Here is a 15,406-nt window from a genome sequence, read left to right as displayed (position 1 = left end):
CTTCTTGGAGTCGAGATCAGAGTTCTTGTGTATGAGAACTGCTAGCATTGCATTAACATTAAACTTTAATGGTTGGGGGTGGTGTGCGTGAAGGGCACAGGCTGCCTGCTTAATGTGGGGTAGTGAATGTTCTTCATGTTTATGAAAAGGAAAGTTTAATTATGGAGCATTTGTTCTGAAGTTAATTTCCTTCTCTTTGTTTTGCCTTTGTGCTCAGGTTGGGAACTGGGAAGCAAGAGTCCGTAAATTGTTTAATTTAATTAGTGGTCTCATGGTGAATGTTCTGCAGAGCACTAGTGACTGACCTGTGACCTGACATTATTGAGCTATAAAGTAAATACTCAGGGGAGAGGAAATACAGCAAATTATCAGGTTTATTAGTAAAAGCTGGAAATTAAACTCTCCTATCATGGAATTATCTTTTAGGCAATCCTGGTACTGCTATAACTGAGAATCTCTCACTGGTGAAAATGAGAATCAGCTTATTTCAAGTTTCCAGCTGCATGAACAGGGTGTCAATTCACCCTTTTCTTGACTCTCCTCTGAATCTTTTCCTTCAGAATCTCTGGATTTGTGAGGATGCACGAGAGAGCATTTCCCTTTCTGTATTAGCGTAGCATCAGCCAAGTGAAAGGGAGAGGCCCTTTCACTCATCCTGGCTATGCCAATGGCAGTGGAGTAAAATGAGCCTTTTTTGTCAATGGGAATTGCTCTCAGCACAAACCCATGGTCTGTGACCCCTTCCAGGGGCAGGAGGAATCCAGAGCTCCCTGAGGCTCGCACGCACTGGCGTCTGTGGCAGCTCCTGCTCGGGGTGGGAAGCGGCCGATCGCCGCTGGGTCCCGAGTGGGGTTTAGCTTAGCTTGATTTCACACCGTTACTCTTCGTGTATCCCAAAGGGAGCGCGGGAAAAGACCTCGCCAGGCTGTTGTGAACAGCTCTATTGATGGTAGCAAGGTTTTGTGGAGATGTGATGTGGATTTAAGCCACTTCGGTTTAGTTTCAGTTCATTCAAAGCTCATAAGCAGTTTCTGGACTTTGAGGAAGAAGTTAGTGGCAGCTAGTAAAGGAAATCAAATGCTTAGAATAAAGAGGGCTGGAGATTCGCGTGCTTTGACGCATGTCTCAATGTTCTCATCTAGCTGGGGAAGCTGGGCCATCTACTATATTGATTCTGGGAGAAACCTGTGGCAATTGGATTGGCTAAAAAAAAAAAAAGTCTCTCTAATGAATTTCCGTCCACATTGGTAGACCAGTGTTAGAAAGCAGTAAGCACGTCTCTACTACCAGCATTTCCTAAGGTGGGTGTCTCAAGTACAAACTTGTTTTATTTCTCTGATGGTAGCTACTGTTTCGCTTTGCATTTCAGAATTTATTTTATTATATCCAAAACCTGTGAGCTGTTTCAAGGCTCCTGCCATGCTGGAGATGATGATGAATAGAGTAAGGATTTTTTTTTTAAATACCTTTTAAGGATAAATTAAATGAGAGTTTAAAGAAAAATACAGTATTGCAGCACAATCTCTCACAAACATGTTTTACATGTTTAAAACTTTGAAATCATGATCTTTGACCCTTTATATGCCTTAGATTCTGTTCTCAAAGTGTGCTGTGATATAGTTTAAAGACTTTTCAAACAGTTCCCTACAAAGTGATCATAGAGCTCCCCGTCTTCTAAAAGTCTGGTTTCTAAAGTCATCACCTTTTACATATTTACATCAACTTCTTCATTGCATCATCAAAAAAGCAAAATGTGTATTACAGCATGAAAGCAGCATGAGGTGCAGTGATCAGAGTGCAGTGAAACGAGGCTTTTGAACAGCTTTGCCAAGAAGGTGCAATGAAGCTTCTTAGCATTATCATTAGGTGCCAGCTCCATCTTGCTCTGAATTCTTCAAAGCAGCAGGACTGTTCTTTCATTAAAAGAATATATCTGCTTTTAAAGTAAGAGATTGTTAATTAAATCGTGAAGTTGGCTGCCAAATATTGATGATATTTGAAGTGCAAAGTCAGGACTTGTCAAACAGCTTGATGTGCTATTTCTGGGTGCTTAAGTCCTCCTATGAAGCTGTACTTGGATGGTTGGGCAGTGGGACCACTGTCAGTGTGTGCTTCCTATAGGCTCTGGCCTTGGAGCCCTTCTCAGACTGGGAAAGAAAAGGATTTTCCAAGGAAATTGTTAAATCCATTTGGTCACTCTGCACTTGCTGAGACCACTGACACTGCAGACTGAGGGAAACCAGCTGGCTCTGGGAGCCCAAGTCAGCTAATTTCACGTCAGCACTTCCTCCGGGCTCTTCATGGAAATGCTGACATTTACCTCCAGCAGCTACTCTGCAATTATAACACAACTGTCATGTAAACCTGGCTTTTTCTGTATTTTTGTAGCAAACAATTTAAGTGAGCGGATAGATGTGGCATGTTTTACTTTTGAAAGGATCCATACACATCTCTCCACCCTCTGTCCTGAAGGTTAAACTTGAAAAGAAAAACCTGTACCTGAAACTCCCAAAAAATTAGATCTGTTGGAATCTCCCTGTGTAAAACCAGGATGTTAACTTGGCTCTTTGGACTAGATTATAAAGCCAGAGTGAACCAACCTCCCCAGGAGCAAACGGGTGAAGCCGTGATCACAATTTATGGGTCAGGATTTGTAGGACTTAAGGGAGAAATGGGATGGAAGCAGGGAGGAAAAAAATCTGTCTGAGGGTGGGAGTTGACTAAGAGGGGCTTAACTTCCTGCAGCTTATCCAATTAATCTCTATGACTCCTTGGCTTTTCTGCAGCCCCTAGCAGGTGGGCTTAATGTACTGAACAGCCCACAAGCAAAGTAGAGAGCTTGAGGTGCTCAGAGTGTGAAACAGCTCCCAGCAGAGCGCGGACCGGGAGGCAACATCGTCCCCCAGCTGCGCTGCGCTTGCACAGCCTCGAACGGAGCACGTCCGGAGCCGGCAACTGCGTGAAGGCCCCCAAGCAGGAGATATAAATTAGCTGAGAAGCTCCATCTGTCTGAAAAATCAATTTAAATCCAGCATGGCCCTTGTCGGCAAGCCCACACTGTGACTTTTTCAGATACAACAGAAATGTTGAACGCAACTGTAGTTTTAAGTGCTAACAAGCCTCTGAAGCAGTGATCCCTGAGCCTACTAAATTAGCATCTCTCTCAATAAGATATAGCAGAAAAGTTCGTGACCAGGCAAATTAAGTGAATGTCAGTTGACTTCCACCTCAACTCCTTTGGAAATCAAGTTCTGCAAGTGTTTGCATGATGAAATTGCAGCTTCCCTAAGGTTGTACCCAGTGTGATGGCCATTGCAGCATTGCCTGCGTTGCTGCTGGAAACACCGGTGCTTGTTGTGCAAGAGCCCTCAAGGATAAGGGGTGACTTGTCACTTGCAGCATCTCTCCCTCCATGTGCAGCACACGCTGGCTGTTTGCTCCCTAGCTACCTAGCAAGGGCTGTAATGTAGAAATCATTGCAAGTTGAGATAATTAATCATTGAAAATCACCAGTGCTCCAAGCAAGGGCTTAGGCAAAAGCTTAAGATCCGTTTGCAAGATACAAACCCTGTCGCCTCTTCTCCAAGTTCCAATAATAGCTCTTGTCTGTACGTAGAGCACAAGCCATTAAGTGGTGGGACTGTCTTGAGAAGGTGGCGTGTTGGGCTTACTGATTGTTCTCCACCAGTTGAAGTGAATGGCTGGTTATGTTAAAACTGTACCACACATGGGGATCAGCTAGTCCCATCCGTGCGTACTTGGATTTAGGCACTTGGTCTTTCAGAGTGAGTAGTCTCTGTCTCAGACAGAAGAGTAGACTCTTCACCAATCTGCTAGTGATAGATGGCAAGAGGTGTCTGAAAGTGAAAAATCTTATTTTTGCAAAAATTCTTGAGAATTAGAATGCTGTTGAAATAAAACCTTGGCCTAGAGTTGGACTTCTACTTTGGAACAGTTTGGCTTTAGGATACTTAAGATTTTGGAGTGATTTTTTTGGTAAGAATGAATCTATAGAATTTCTATGAAGATAGTTTTTTCAGTTTTCTTTTTTACTGGTGTATACTTTTTTTAGACCTCAAGATTAGTTAAATTTTGAGGCCCTAAAGAAAGTGCAGTTATGGTAATAAAAAAATGACGATGATGAGGAATCTGCTGCCTTCCTCGTGTGACCTCAGCGACGCGCTGCGGGCGCTGGCTGCAGGAGGCCTCCTGCTCGCTGGCAAGGGCCCTATTCAGAGTTTGCAAATGCCTCATTGAGAGGAAATATCAGCTTTTCAGGACAATTCAAAATATGTTCAGCACTTTTTTCTTCTTTTCTCATAACTTCCAACATCTTGTGTATGTGTTATAAATAAAAAAGGAACTACCTAAAGATGCTAATGAATCTATAGCTCAGTTTTTAGCTGGGAGGAACAGGAAGCAAAGGAAATCTTGGATGGTCCTGAAAGAGCAATCCTTTAAAAATAAACCTAAAACCTCAAATCTCTAGGCTGTAGATTGGAGCAAAGAGAAAGATGTAAAGCCAGGTATTATTAACACAGTTAGTCAAGCTCCCTGCTCCTTTCTGTATGTGGTGTTTTGTTGGAGAGTAGTTTGCTTTCAGCTCATGCAAGTCAGTTTTGCTTTTGGCTTCTTCATAGCTTTGGAGAAACACGGCCCAGTAAATGAGGGACAACTTCTATTTCCCTCCACCCCAATCACAGCAAATGCATTATGTTGTGTTCCTCCGGAAAAATGAAGCAGCATGTTTGCACTTTGAAATAGCTGAGCGTGAATACAGAGCATCTTTGCCAATTGATCTTGAAACCGTTTCATAAAATATTCCAGATTACTTTATTAAACTATCAGAATTTATTTTTCTTACTTTGGGACTATATTTTCAAGCAACAGTCACTGGTCCAATTGGGAATTAAGCCCATTATTAGTGATTCTGTCTGGCTGCTTAATCTAAAATCCAAATCTTTTGTTTTATTCCACCCTGCAGGAGCATGTACTGCCTGATAAAGATTAACAACCCTAAAAATGTAGCACTCTTGCATTAATTTTCCTCTTCCAATTAATGTGTGACACACCTGGAATTACTAATGTCATTCCTGAAATGATACCTAATAGTGCAGGATGGATGAATACTTAAGGCCAACTAGTGCCTTGCTTATGTGCTGTTCTGGGGAATATGTGGACCTCAGAAAACTGTCATATAGCTTTAGTTATATTTTTTTAAAAAAGGAAGTAAATTGCAATGATATGATCTCTGTTCTGGTAAGATGGTTGACAGTACATATGTTCATTTGTGCTTTACTAAGAGGATGATTTTATTTTCTTATTTTTACTACCCAATGTTAAGGGCAGAGGCAGAGAATGAAGGTTTTTTTTTTCTTGTTGTTTTTCAGCCAACTGTCACTCAAGGGAATTGTGACTTTCTTGTGGAGTTCGGCAAAGTGCCCGTCTTTCTCATAAAATAATTTTAAAAAAAGATCATTTGCCTTTATTTTAAAAAGAAAACCAGTCTGTCCTCTGAGAATAGCCCTTTTTCTTTGTTGTTCCTGCATAAATAGGCAAAACACTGAGAACTTTGGCTGAGCATGAAGGGCTGTGTTCCAGGAGAGGGAGGGAGTGCCCACGGCTGTACTTGACTCCAGCAGGAATCCTGTGTGTTCCCTGCTTGGGAGAATCAGGCCCTGTGTTCCTGTCCTGCGGCCCTGGCAATTGATCTCTCCAAGGTAAAATAGCACTGAACCATAAGCTGCAATAGTAACAACATGCTTGAGTTTTTAAAATATTTTTTATTTGCAAACTTCTCAAAAAGAGATGCAAGGGAAATCTTTTTTTTAAATGGTTTTGATTAAAGTTTTCTTTGAAACTTTATTTCTTTCCAGGCAGCTCTGCCAAGGGGACTTTTCTTACTCTCTTCTGTCCTAGTAGTTTCAGATATAGTCTGAAATCAAAACTGTTTTCCCATCACAGTTCTCATGTGATTAAAAAATATAGTAGCCTCTTCATGCAGGAGAGCTACAGGAGCTCTGAAATGAACAGTTCTTTTTCAGGTACTCTCCCCTGTTCTTTTTTGCTTTTGTTTGAGAAGGAAGAAGATATTTGAAGCATATTGCAAGCCAGATCCTACAAACAAGTTCAGACACCTGAAGAAATTGAGATTTTTGTTTTATTTGACAAGATGCTCCACTTCTCCAAAAATTACACTTTATTAGGTGTCTAATATTTAAAAGAAGAAATTAGGACTTTTCCTCAAGGAAGTCGTACTGGTCTGAGAATTTGGCTGTGGTATTGGCTCACTTTTCCTGATCTCTACGTGCTGAAGGTGCATTAATTAACCAGTAGCTGCATAGTTATGTTACTTTAATCTGTGTCAGCCACAGGCGGGAGTGAAGGAGACTTGAGTTTCGTCCATTCAGGTCTTGAGCTCAGGCTCGGTTTCAGGATTGGAAGCACAGCAGAACTAAGTGCTAGGTGAAGAACAGGAGATGGAGTCAGGGAAAGACGAGGTGCCAGGGCAGCCTGTGCTGTGGGGTGAGTGCCTCCCCAGCCTGCTCCCTTGGGTGCTGTTCCAGGTGGGTTTCAGGCCGGAAACAAGAGTTTTCTGAGCCTTTTCTACCAGTGGTTACAGGGAGGATGAACTGATGGTGATTTTTCAAAAGTTGTTCTATTTTAGAGTGGCAAAAATGAGGTAGGAGCCATAATATGTATGATTGCTCCTCCTCAGGCCTTGGTTTGTAACATCCAGAGTGCTTCTTCATGAGCTCTTGACATGAAGCTTTTCTATCTTTGTCACTTAAAATTACATGGAGTAAAGCTCTCTTCTTAAATGTCAACAGCCTGCACCTAGACCTTCTTCAGAAGGTCACTGCCATAGGTACTTCCACAAATACTCCAATACAAAACTGGGCGCACTGGCTCTGTGCAGCCTCTTGATGGATGTACTGCAATAACTCTGAAAACGGTAAATTTTATGAAGTCCTTTACATTACAAATAACAATTACTGTTGCTAAAATGCAGCAATTAGTGGTGTTCATTGAACATTAATGGTGTCCTCCATGTAGGACTTGGTCTCTGCTAGTCATGTGTACAGTAATTTTAATGGCTTTTTTTATGGTAATCGGTAGAGTAAATGAATTGAACATTTCAGTGGAAGTCTGGCAGAATGAATGGAAATTTCAGCATAATCAGAGTGGTATGTTAATTGCCTGAGAACTGCATTAAACTGAATGGCAAAGTGGATGGCATTCAAAAGAATAAGCTGAAAATAGTCTTCTGACTTCAGGATGGCATGTCAATTTAAGTCTTAAAGGCTTTCTAATTTAAATAACTATCTGTGTTAAATTTTACTGTCTGTCATCTTATAAAATCAAAGCAATTAAGTTAATAGCAGAGAATATATTTGAAAACATCTTCGTTGGAACTGGCTGAAAAATTTCCACACAACTGTTTTTGATCACAAATAGCAATTTCATCAGAAATATTTTCAAAAAAGTATGCTGATTTTCAACAACATAGTTAAAATAATTTCTTTAGACTTTAATAGCAATTCTGTTGTTGACTTTTTCATTCCAGTTCTGTCATGAATTTAGAGGATATTCTTACTGATTTCAGATACTTGGAAATGACTAGATTACTTGTGGAATATAACTTTTATTTCTTGACAAACTGTAATCTTATTAAGCACACTAGTTCAATATTTTATTCTGCTACTTGGTGAAATAATCAGTCTATTTGAAACTGCAGAGTGCTTGATTCTATCATCTTGGAATAGATGTTGAGACAAATGAGCTTAATATTATGTTTCCAATACCCAGCACTAGACCTACTTGACTGTGTCTAGTCTAATCTGAAGTACAAGGTATATTGTGAAAATCTTAAGTATCTGCTTAAGTCATTTATGGTTAAAAAGTGAAAAATACAGAGAATTAAAGAACTTTAAAGTATTTGCCCATTTGGGGTAAGAAAATGTTAATCATAGAAGTAAAAATATTCTTGCCAGTGCGTATGAGAAAGCCAACATGGCTGTTTTCTCTCTGCAGGTGTGGTAGATATTGTCATGCTGTTGTGCACTGCATCTTGTGCAGTCCTTTCTCCATTTGCTCAGAGTTCTGGTGTCCGTAGGACGTTCTTCCAGACAACCATTCTCTTTGCCCCATGTTCTGGCGGTGTCATCAAGCTTTTCTCTGTTCATGTTGCTAGCCAAAGCTGACCTTCCTTGCAAAACTCAGTATCTAAGCAGGAAAGAAATCAAATTTTTCTTGAATTTAGGGTCTGTTCCATATCTCCCAAGAGGACTGTGGAGTCAACTATTTCCTAATGATAGACACAGTATTGTGGACTTTAATGGCTGGCCTGGCAGTCTTTGCCACAGAAGTGATGTATGCTCATATGTTTGCAGGCTGCTTTCAGCTTTCACGTGAAAGTGCACAAGGGATAAATATAAGTGCTATAGATTTGGTTGAATTGTATAAAATACTGCAGGAGAAGACACCATTAAGAACTGAAGTGAGATAAAGCTCTTCTTGGAGCCGAAGCAGAAGTGGCTCCGTTGTTATGTCTTCGCTATGCAAGTCATTCCCACAGAACAGGTCAATCCAGGCTGCTCTCTAGTGCCTCACTGATGCAATTGATAAGCAGTAAATTCAAGTAATTAAAGTTTCCAAGATCTGTGGGGCTTGTTATCTCACAGATAGTAAGAGATACAACCATTGCATAAAGTTATTTTGTTACTGCAAGACAGCCTAGCAGCATTATCATGACTGGTCATGTAGTTACTGCACTTTATAGTGTAGGTGCCTGGCATGTTGTTTGTGTCACAGCTGCCTATTATTTTTTCTCCCTATGCTCTAGCATTTCTTCTCCTGACAATAGCTTTGCTGCTGTTTTTGCTCATGCTGCTACTGAACAGGGATTTTTTTTGTGGAGCCCTCTTCTTTTCTAGAAATGCGAACCTCCAACTACTAGTTTTTGTAGGCAATCACAGTCCTAGAACAGTGATCAAGAACTTTAACTTTCATTTTGAGCCAATAATGCTAATTTACAGCAGTGGCCAAATGTGGCAGAAAGGTGTTGTGTGTGGGTGGTTTTTTTTTGTTTTGTTTTGAAGATGCGTGCTGGATAAAGGTACTGAACTTACAGAATCCCTCCCAGGGCAGATACTGTATGCAGTCTCTCTGCTCATTCGTTAGTATAACTACATGCCATGTAAACCCGCCAGGACAGGCTGTTGGATTTTCTTTAGTATCCCATCAGACCCAAATCCCAGAATGAAGGACAATGTCCATCCTCATCTAAGCCCTTTTGCGACTCCTTTGCCTGCCCCTTTGCTCTTTGATCTCTTTACTGGTCCCCCAGGGCTTGGGACAAGAGCAGAGAGAGGCTGCAGCACAATCCTGGCACTCGCTGCGGGCTGTTAAGTCTGGTTAGAAACCTCATCTGTCCCCTCAAGCTCTAAGTATCCATCTATTACTAGATTTTAAATGCTTGACAGTAGTTTACTGGATTTATTCTTCCTTCCTGTCTGAAGATGATTGCTATCATTGAAGTTAAACCAATGAGCCCATGATTTATATCTGTTTTCTTGCTTTCAATCTGTGGAGCAATTATTTAATGCTTTCTTGGCTCAAAACAATGTTCGGAGTGCAGCCCTGTGGCGGGGCCATCACCATTAGTTCATGCTACTGCAGCTGATAATTTTTCAGTTTGTCCAGAAGCGACTGAGACTACAATTAACGACGAAATCATTGGATATCCTGAATTGATGAGGAGCAAATGCTCCAAATGACGGGGAGATGCTTTCCCAGTGTTTCCTACATGGTTACGTTTCTTCTCCTCTTTGTTTAAATAAGTTTGAAGCAACTTTTAATTACTGTCTGGTGAAACTCAGCCCTGTCGGTTTGTGACGTCTCTTGATCTTTTCAGATCTGCAGAGCCTGTATCTAGTGGGACTTGCCTGGAGTTCCTCACTCGTCCAGACTTCCAGAGCAAAGCCAATGTTGAAACAAAGCTGCCAGTTTTCTTCAACTGTACTGCTTTGTTTTTAATTACATTTTGGACAGCTCTGAAAGGTGATCCTTGTAAAGGGAAAAGGTAGCACTCCAATGGCAAAAGAAAATCTGGCATTGAAACAGTGAAAATGTGACTATGGTAAATGCCAGTTTGTAATTCTCTGTAGAGGCAATTTTCCTTCCATTTATTCTGTTTACTTGCCCTGTTTCACTGTGTCTCATCCCCGTAGCATCAGACACAGAACAAAGTTAATCAGCAAGAGATTTGCCTAATTCTGTGAATTAAAATGAAATGATGAGTCTTAGGAAATTTTCCCTGCTCCTAATTATGATAATTAGAGTCTAAAAGAAAAAATAAAATAAAGCATATCTCTGAGGTTGAAACTTTACTTGAATCGTGCTTCCAGGCGCCAAGTGAGTCCTTGTTCCAAACTCTTTGTTCCTTGTTTTAATAGCTCAATCCTAGACCTGGACCAAATCAGGTTGCAAAGCTCAAGTTTGAGTTTTGCCCATTGCTTTCTAATAGTTCCTGGTCACTGGGTGGTTCATAACTCCTTAGGGGAAGGAGTCTTTCCATCCTATGGAGCAGCTGCTGTGGGGCTTTACTAGCAATGTTTTTATGTGAGAAATATCTTCTTGCCTTCCTGAGGCATTTCAACAGCACCTGTATTTCCAAATCTAAATCTTACATGATCCACTCATTCATATTTGATCAGGTATTATAAAAGCTATATACACACATTTTCCCCTGAAAATAAGAAGTGTGACAATAGGATAGTTACACTTTCAAGCACTCCTGCATATTTATTAAGCCATGCATAAATTTACTTGAAGTTTAAACATTGATGTACATGTTTGCATGTGTATCTGAATGGCCCGGAATACTTGTTTTTGAACAGATTTCTCCTCTGTGGTAATGCAAAGCTTTGAAAAATCAATTCTTTTGAGTCAAAGCAGCACTGCTAGAGAGAATTACCATCACTGACTATAATGTACCCAGGAACCAAAAATAATATCTGTTATCGGTCATGGCAGGGAACCTTAGCATAGAGTGAGATAGATTTTATTTTTGGTTAACTATTTTTTTAAGTGAAAATTAACTTAATGACAGCTAGCCAAGAGAGTATATAAGCTGTATATGATAGGTTGCCTGCTTTTTGTTTGCCAAACAATGTCACACACCAGCTGTAGTGTCATCTACACTTAACTTAGCTTAAGAAAAGTAAGAGTGTGGTATCAGGATCTGCTGTTTTCTACTGCACATAATGTATCTGCTTTGATGTGGGTTTCATGGTCACATTCTGTAGCCTTTACATGGCCTGTATTTTATATATGCATATTTATATGTTTACAGCCCCATCAGAATGTAAAAGTTCGATTTATTTGGCCTCCTAATAAATATGGTGTTATTAAAATGTCTAAAATGTACTAGGAGGTCTTGAATTTTTATGATAGATTATGGGTTTCTACAGCTACATGTAGAAATAAAAAGAATTTCTATCCAATACTAAAATGTAGAATTAATGATTTTTTTTCCTTAAAAATGTAAGCAAAACAGAACTTAGTTTACAGGTAAGCTAGAAGTTCCTGTAACGGGAGGAAGAGCCTTTTGTGACTTTTACAGGGTGCCACGAGCAGAATGACAAGAGCTGAAAAATCCCTGCTGATACTAAATGGTAAAAATCAGAGAGTTTAAGTGAGGCTCAGTGCTGTGTTTATTTTGAAAAAATGCCTGCACTGTTTCCTTTCGGTCTGCCTTTTCCTTGCAATATCTAGGCTTTCACTTAAAAATAACTTTCTCCCTCTTTTCTGCTAGGAAGTTATTAGCTATCCTTGTGTAAATCTGTGCTGACACATGTTAATTCAACCTTGCTGAGAACTGTCTACTATTAAATTGCAGTGGCAGCAAATCCATAAACTCTAGAATTTACTGAGGGTCACATCAGTATTAAGATGCATCAGCACCACAGTCTCAAGCGCTGCTCCTGCAAATGCCTGTGCTCCCAGGTAGCCCTGTGAGGCCCCAGAGAAGCAGAGAGGTTCTTCTAAGGACAGAGCTTGAGCACGAGCCTTCCTGGATTGTGAGCATCTTTATTCAGGGGGAATAGAGATCTGGTGGGAAGCGAGCTCGCTTTATTCAGCCTGTGTAAGTCTGTGGATAAACCACATTAAAAAGAGGAAGGTCGATTTTGGAACTGTGGAACGTGCTTTTTAGTAACCTCGTGCCAACAACAGTGTCCTTGGTCCTGGGTAACATTTACTAGAGGCGCGTAAATGAGCAGACACATGAGCAGAGATGATTATAGAGATGAACAAATGGCACTCGTTGTCCCCTTGACTGTCCATTTGGTTTAGGAAAACAGATTTTAATAGAAAGTGGAGCTTTAACCAAGAACAGCAAAGCTTTGTTGTATTGGATTGTGCTGAATTATACAAGAGACCTCCCACGCCTGAGGGTTACAATCCACAGATTGAGCAAGGGGCCACAGATGGCTTGAGATGACGGGCAGGGAATGAACAGGGAGTGAGGTGACAGCGCTGGTCAGCCTGACAGTCTCTGCACACGAGCTGCCAAACTTGCTGAGGTTGTTTTTTTGGAGGTATCATTAAAATAAGACCAATTTTGGCCTGTGGCCGTGGCATAGAGCTGGTCTAGGAATGTATTTCTACTGTGATTAAATGTATTCCTGTTCAAATGTATTCCTGTATTCCTCAGTGCTAAACTCTTGGCTTTGAGCACTGCTTAAGCTCATTGTATTCAATAGGGCTTAAGTTGAGGGCCCTAGTGCAGTTGGGATGACTTGCTGAATCAGGGCCCTAGAAAACAAAAACTCTATTTTCCGAGATAATGAAGTACACGTGATAATGCAGCTCTGCAGAGAAGAGGCAGCACATGTGGATGAGGCAGTTCAGTTTCCACAGGAAGGGATATTTCTAAGCTACAGAAGTGCTTATGGAATCATGGCTGTAATTTTAATACCATCATTTGGGGACTTTAAATCTCCAGGAAGGTTTAAGAAATATGCTCTGTAAACAAAACTGTGATTGATAATATACCTGAGAATGAAAACACAAAGGAGAAGAAAATCCGTATCTCAAAGCTGGGGGATTTCAGTGCCTGTGTAGAGAAGTGTTTCATAATTCAGTAATAATGTAGCTGTGCATTAGAAGATCCACTATAAGAAAAACATGTAGTTCCATTTTTAGTGTTTTTTCTTCTTTTCCTAAATATAGATATACCAGACCTCTTGCCCAAGCTAGTTGATGCACAATGAAGGGTTTAGGAAAAAACGCATGCAGAAAGATGCACAAAAAGTAGTTAAGTGCATATGCTTGTACTTGCAGGTAGTTATGCAATATGCCTTAAGAAAGGAACTCTATTGTATATTTGTTGTGTTTCTTGCAAGTATTTACATAAGTAACTGTGGTCCTTTATCAAGCAGAAGTAAAATAGTTTTTTTTTCCTTCCTCATCCGTTGATGTCAGATGAGCTCCTTTATATCCTTGGAGTGTGTCACAGATTTTTTTGCCAAGGATGCTGGAATAAGGACTAAACCCTTATAGCCAGTAGCACTTGAATTTGTCCTTTCTGGGAAAAATATCTTCACCTAATGCCCTGATTTGCAATCCTCTGAGGAAGAAAGAATGTTTTCTCTCTGTGGTAATGGTCCAGCCAGGAGAATGTCATTTAGCACCAAGGGATGTCAACATCACAGAGCATTTGCTAATTTCATCAAGATTAATCTAATTCTTGGCACTTGGTCCTAAATCATTGGCGACAGCTCATGGCAAAATGGGAAATATCCCAGAGACCAATGACACTTGCTACAGCTTTCCCTTCAGCAATAGCACTTCTGACGTATTTATCTTAATTAGCGGCAACAGGAGAAAGAGAGAGATGGAGAGAAATTCAATTGAGTTTGAGCAAGATCATAATTAAGAGTGTTCGCTGTACAATTCCAAATGTAGATTTCTGACACCAAGAAGACAAGTAGTTCATTTAAATGAAAGAGGAAAAAATGCAGTTTACTAGATTTTTTTTTTGAAGTGTTAGCGCATGTTTAGGGTCTGGAGGTGATAAAGTGTAGAGGCCCCCATGGAGTGGGGCTGGAATGTCCATGTCCATGCTCTGTATTTACCATCTCTGTAGTATTCAGCACCAGAGTGCCTCAGAGCAGTGTGCAGAGTAACTTGGCAGCACTTCTCTGTATCTCCATTTTCCCTGATTTATGCTTGTAATAGTGCAAGGCGAATCAGACTTGGGTAATATTTTATTAGTATATCCCCACTTTTTAATCCAAAAGCTTATCATTACTAATTTATAAACAGCTATTGTATTTATTGTTGAAACTGAGAAAAACCCAGAAATTCTGCAGTTTCAAACTAACCTCATTTTTCTCTTTGAGTTTTCCAGGTTCATTTTGTCCATCAGTGAAAGAGTGCTCTGGAAGGAGACCATGTTCCTTTGGCTCCCTTAAAGAAATGGAACAGCCTGGAAACAGCAGGAAAGAGCGAGACCGTTGTTCAGAGGAGCAAGCATGAGCAAAAGGCAGAGCCCCTGTGCAGGAGGAGGTTGTGCACCAAGTCACAGGAACAGGTCGTCCAGGCCTGTGCGGAGCCCAGAGTGGGAGCCATCCGATAGCTTCAAGACAAAAGGTAAAAAAGACTTGTGAAAAGCAGCTAGCAAAGGACTCCACGTGGCTTTATTAATGATTTGGGATTTTTTTGAAAACTACTCTATGCCTTTTTTTTTTAACAGCTCGCTTTTATAGTACTTGGTTTTGAACTGTGGAGTCTAACAAGTGCCTGTGCAAAATTAAGTACACCTAATTTATGTAGGCTCTGATCAGGACTGCATAAAAGAACTGCATGCACAAAAGCCCTATTACCTGTATTAGAGATATAGCTTACATATGTCACATGGTAATTATGTGCCTAAGGTATCAAAAAACCTGCACTCAAAGGAAAACTGAAAGTTAGTTGAAGGCCAACTTTGAGAATAACGTTGCTGCTCACACCAATATTTCTGCTCCCTAGCTAACTGGATTGCTTCTGGGAGGTGAGCAATATTAAAGTCATCCTTTTTCCCTGCTGTCAACTGCATGAGGTGCATTTTCCCCTTATTGACAAGGACCTAATAAGCTCAAATCTGCTCCCTTTCATCTTTTGGAGATACTGTACTTATATTGAAGGACACTTGGTCTTACAGATAGATTTCCCCTTCTGTCAAATACTTGGAAAACATAATCCCCTGACCAGCTTTACCTTGGAAGGCAGATAGTCATTATTACAATTCATTTGACAGAAGCAGGTGCTTACTGCAGAACCCCCGCTCAAACTGATGCATGTGTCCAGCCTTATGAAAAGCAAACGTTCCTCAGCAAGAGACTGCATATGGGAATTA

General features: G+C 40.5%; 1 long non-coding RNA gene across 2 annotated transcripts in view; it reads left to right on the top strand.

Annotated features, from left to right (window-relative positions):
• Positions 1-15,065, top strand: part of LOC112953628 — a 41,812-nt gene extending 26,747 nt beyond the window's left edge. Inside the window, exons 2-3 of one of the 2 annotated variants that reach the window (XR_003250586.1) lie at positions 5,556-5,720; positions 14,417-15,065. This is a non-coding gene — a long non-coding RNA (uncharacterized LOC112953628). Of the gene's footprint in view, positions 1-5,555; positions 5,721-9,916; positions 10,234-14,416 lie in introns of those variants that run through there. The other variant, XR_003250587.1, reaches the window with a different exon arrangement.
• The last annotated feature ends 341 nt before the right edge of the window (positions 15,066-15,406 follow it).

This window comes from Nothoprocta perdicaria, unplaced genomic scaffold (assembly GCF_003342845.1).
Source record: "Nothoprocta perdicaria isolate Ctin4 unplaced genomic scaffold, notPer1 scaffold_46, whole genome shotgun sequence".
In the NCBI taxonomy this organism is placed as follows: Eukaryota; Metazoa; Chordata; class Aves; order Tinamiformes; family Tinamidae; genus Nothoprocta; species Nothoprocta perdicaria.
This window is presented reverse-complemented; position numbering and strand designations above follow the sequence as displayed.